At 48.9% G+C, this 5,000-nt stretch overlaps 3 non-coding genes across 3 annotated transcripts in view; all 3 read left to right on the forward strand.

Annotated features, from left to right (window-relative positions):
* Window positions 1–850: 850 nt before the first annotated feature.
* LOC123722835 lies at window positions 851–2,754 on the forward strand. The gene has a single exon (XR_006756639.1). It is a non-coding gene; the product is annotated as a small subunit ribosomal RNA (ribosomal RNA).
* A 355-nt stretch (window positions 2,755–3,109) lies between these two features.
* Window positions 3,110–3,266, forward strand: LOC123722770. Its single transcript, XR_006756579.1, has one exon. It is a non-coding gene; the product is annotated as a 5.8S ribosomal RNA (ribosomal RNA).
* A 548-nt stretch (window positions 3,267–3,814) lies between these two features.
* The window catches only part of LOC123722788, a 3,968-nt gene continuing 2,782 nt past the window's right edge, over window positions 3,815–5,000 (forward strand). The window contains exon 1 of the ribosomal RNA XR_006756597.1: window positions 3,815–5,000. This exon is cut by the window's right edge and continues 2,782 nt beyond it. This is a non-coding gene — a ribosomal RNA (large subunit ribosomal RNA).

Genomic DNA, 5,000 nt, shown 5'->3' on the forward strand with positions numbered 1-5,000 from the left:
TTGTGTTTGTTGTTTTAATATTTTTACACAGCAAAAACACGCGACGACGACGACGACGACACACACCGCACAACGAAATATCACCACATACGCATAAACTGTGTCAGACTACGTTCCCGTTTATGAATGCGGCAGGACGTTTATAATAGAGTCTGTTATAAAAGAAGTGGCGATTTGTGTTCGGCGCGCGTGTAGATTTCGCAGCGTCGTTAACGCACCAGATCGACCCGTGAATTCTCGTCGCCTCGTGTCGTCGCGTGTGTCGCGTTGAGCTTGTTCGGTCTCCTCCACCGGAGAGATCGAACAGTCGCTCATTGCCGCTGCGGCGACTTCCGAGGGACGGTGTATTTTTTTTTCCAACTATCATTATTATATTATTATTATATTACATATATATTACTTTTGATTCTATTTTATATAGATCAGTAGTAGTGTGTAGTTAGTAGTAGCAGTAGTAGTATTAGTAGTGGTAGTAGCATTTATAAAAAGGTATTTTCGATCTCTCCGAAACCGGACTGATGTCGATATTTTTTCCTCGATAAAGAGAGAATCAAATTTATTTACACAGTGTGAAGTATCGAAAATGTCTCGTTGTTGAACATTCACATGAATCGAACGCGCTTTTTGTCCGTTCACTAGCACCGCACCACACACACCACACAGTAGTAGTGTATTGTGTAGTGTAGTAGTGTAGTGTAGAGAAGAAGAAAAATGACCACCGACTGACTGCAGCAAGCAGGCAGGCAGCAAGCAAAACAGCAAAAACCATCGATGCGTTTAAACGTTTAACGTTTTCGCATCGTCGAGTTGTGCGTGTTGTGCGCGTTGTATGCGGCGTGTTTGTGTCAGCTCCCTGGTTGATCCTGCCAGTAGTTATATGCTTGTCTCAAAGATTAAGCCATGCATGTCTCAGTGCAAGCCGTATTAAGGCGATACCGCGAATGGCTCAATATATCAGTTTTGGTTCCTTAGATCTTACCTCGGTTACTTGGATAACTGTGGTAATTCTAGAGCTAATACATGCAATCAGAACTCTGACCAGTGATGGGATGAGTGCTTTTATTAGATCAAAACCAATCGACGGAGGGCCTCGCGTCCGAAGTCGTTAATTTTGATGAATCTGGATAACTTTTGCCGATCGCATGGTCCAGCACCGGCGACGCATCTTTCAAATGTCTGCCTTATCAACTTTCGATGGTAGTTTCTGCGACTACCATGGTTGTCACGGGTAACGGGGAATCAGGGTTCGATTCCGGAGAGGGAGCCTGAGAAACGGCTACCACATCCAAGGAAGGCAGCAGGCGCGCAAATTACCCACTCCCGGCACGGGGAGGTAGTGACGAAAAATAACGATACGGGACTCTTACGAGGCCTCGTAATCGGAATGAGTACACTTTAAATATTTTAACGAGGAACAATTGGAGGGCAAGTCTGGTGCCAGCAGCCGCGGTAACTCCAGCTCCAATAGCGTATACTAAAATTGTTGCGGTTAAAAAGCTCGTAGTTGCATTTGTGCGCCGCGCTGTCGGTGCACCGCATCCGCGGTGATACTGACACGTCTGCGGAGCATATCGTCGGTGAGCCGTCGGTAATACGGCGGTTCAATATCAAAATCCTATCGCGGTGCTCTTCGGTGAGTGTCGAGATGGGCCGACAATTTTACTTTGAACAAATTAGAGTGCTCAAAGCGGGCTCAAAATTGTGCTTGAATATTTCGTGCATGGAATAATAGAATATGATCTCGGTTCTATTTTGTTGGTTTTCAGAACTCCGAGGTAATGATTAATAGGGATAACTGGGGGCATTCGTATTGCGACGTTAGAGGTGAAATTCTTGGATCGTCGCAAGACGAACATCAGCGAAAGCATTTGCCAAAGGTGTTTTCATCAATCAAGAACGAAAGTTAGAGGTTCGAAGGCGATTAGATACCGCCCTAGTTCTAACCGTAAATATGTCATCTAGCGATCCGCCGACGTTACTACTATGGCTCGGCGGGCAGCTTCCGGGAAACCAAAGATTTTGGACTCCGGGGGGAGTATGGTTGCAAAGCTGAAACTTAAAGGAATTGACGGAAGGGCACCACCAGGAGTGGAGCCTGCGGCTTAATTTGACTCAACACGGGAAATCTCACCAGGCCCGGACACCGGAAGGATTGACAGATTAACAGCTCTTTCTTGATTCGGTGGGTGGTGGTGCATGGCCGTTCTTAGTTGGTGGAGCGATTTGTCTGGTTAATTCCGGTAACGAACGAGACTCTAGCCTGCTAAATAGGCGTCGTCATTTATGTGTGCGTGGCTTCGGTCGCGCAACTCACTGGCGACGTATTAAAATTCTTCTTAGAGGGACCGGCGGCTTCGAGCCGCACGAGATTGAGCAATAACAGGTCTGTGATGCCCTTAGATGTCCTGGGCCGCACGCGCGCTACACTGAAGGAATCAGCATGTTCTCCCTGGCCTAGAGGCCCGGGCAACCCGTTGAAACTCCTTCGTGCTGGGGATTGGGGTTTGCAATTATCCCCCATAAACGAGGAATTCCTAGTAAGCGCGAGTCATAAGCTCGCGTTGATTACGTCCCTGCCCTTTGTACACACCGCCCGTCGCTACTACCGATTGAATGATTTAGTGAGGTCTTCGGACCGACACGCGGTGGCTTAACGGCCGTCGGCGTCGCTGGGAAGTTGACCAAACTTGATCATTTAGAGGAAGTAAAAGTCGTAACAAGGTTTCCGTAGGGGAACCTGCGGAAGGATCATTAACGTATTACGTATTACTCATATATTACGAATAATAATCCACAAAAGAGAGAGCGCCCATCGGGGCACACCAAACGGGGCGACAAAAGAGGGAGTTGTGTGACACTAATCCGGTTGTTGTGTCATCTCCCAGTTCCGGTCCGATAATGGTGGGCGCTATACAAAAATAAACAGAAAAATACACACCGGTATTAGAAAGTGCGAACGCTATGTCGTCGTCGTGGTGGCGCGCGCGCGTGTGTGTATAACGCGCGCGCGCGCGCTCCCTTCGCGTGTACGTTCGCCTTCTAAGATATTTTTTTTTTATTTTTATTTTTTTTTATAAATACATACATATATCAAAATATGTAAAACAATTACCCTGGACGGTGGATCACTTGGCTCGCGGGTCGATGAAGAACGCAGTTAACTGCGCGTCATAGTGTGAACTGCAGGACACATTTGAACATCGACATTTCGAACGCACATTGCGGTCCGTGGAGAAATATCCAGGACCACTCCTGTCTGAGGGCCGGCTGTTAAAATATAAAAATCACACTGTTCACTATATATATAGCGAACAATTGACGGTTCTCTTATTTTATACATATTCACGCAATGTGTATTTATATGGGTCCGTTTAAATATAACCTCTCAGACACATATTACACCACCATACGAGCGGAAACCGATCGCATCGATACGCGTATATATGTTATATACACGTTATATATATACGATATATACCTACGTATGTAAGTATATATATACGATCGGGGGCGTCCCGGGGACGCGCGACTCTTCGACGTAAAAAATCGACAGAGGGCATGCGCGTCTTCGCACACGGTGACGTAATAAACCCCGTTTCGTGTTATGTATATATATAATATATAATATATTTGTGTCGACGTGTGCGTGTTTTCGCATGTGTGTGCGTGCGTGTGAGTGTGCATATTATATTTATATAATGTAGGCGGACACGACGTCCGAAGAGCGCATCGATGCGACGTTGCTGTGTGTGAAAACACGGCAGCGGAGCGTCGTTGAGCTGACGGATATCGCGTCTGCCTCGATTTTTATCGTTGGCCTCAGATCAGGGAGGATCACCCGCCGAATTTAAGCATATTAGTAAGCGGAGGAAAAGAAACTAACAAGGATTTCCTTAGTAGCGGCGAGCGAACAGGAACGAGCCCAGCACTGAATCCCGCGGTCGTATCGAACGCGGGAGATGTGGTGTTCGGGAGGTTCCGCTTTCTCGTCGTCGATACTCCTGTCCAAGTTCGTCTTGAACGGGGCCGTTTTCCCGTAGAGGGTGCCAGGCCCGTAGCGACGGAGGGCGGCGGCGAGAGGGACACTCCTAAGAGTCGGGTTGCTTGAGAGTGCAGCCCTAAGTGGGTGGTAAACTCCATCTAAGGCTAAATATTACCGCGAGACCGATAGCGAACAAGTACCGTGAGGGAAAGTTGAAAAGAACTTTGAAGAGAGAGTTCAAGAGTACGTGAAACCGTTCAGGGGTAAACCTGCGAAACTCGAATGAACGAACGGAGAGATTCATCGTCAATCCGCGGCGTACGCTGCCACGCTCTGATGAGGCGTCCGTCCCTGTCAAAGGGGATAGCGGGCTTCACGGGCCGGCAGCGTCGACGTTCGCGGACGGCGTGCACTTCTCTCTTAGTAATGCATCGCGACCCGTTCGATGTCGGTCTAAGCGCCGTTCGGGAGCCCAATCGTCTTTACCTGTCAAAGGGTAAGGCGTTTGGACCGTGACGGTTTTGCCGACCGGCCGTCGGACGGTAGAAGACACGAATCGCGCACGCGCATTTTAAACAAAAGCGCGTCCGGCCCGACGCAAGATAACGTCGTATTATCGAGGTCCTGCCGTTGTGCGGACATCGGTGCGGCGCGTCTGTTGTCGCCGCCGTGCAGTCTCGGACCGTGCGCGTCTCAGTCTGCGATGATTCAGTTTCGGGCACTCGCAGGACCCGTCTTGAAACACGGACCAAGGAGTCTAGCATGTGTGCGAGTCATTGAGTTATGTTTAAACTGAAAGGCGTAACGAAAGTGAAGGCGCGCGCTTGTCGCGCGCTCAGGGAGGATGGAGCGTCGGTCGTTCGATCGATCTCTCGCACTCCCGAGGCGTCTCGTTTCCAATCCGTGAATGTAGGCGCGCTCTGAGCAGAGATGCTGGGACCCGAAAGATGGTGAACTATGCCTGGTCAGGTCGAAGTCAGGGGAAACCCTGATGGAGGACCGTAGCGATTCTGACGTG

This window comes from Papilio machaon, chromosome 29 (assembly GCF_912999745.1).
Source record: "Papilio machaon chromosome 29, ilPapMach1.1, whole genome shotgun sequence".
Classification (NCBI taxonomy): domain Eukaryota; kingdom Metazoa; phylum Arthropoda; class Insecta; order Lepidoptera; family Papilionidae; genus Papilio; species Papilio machaon.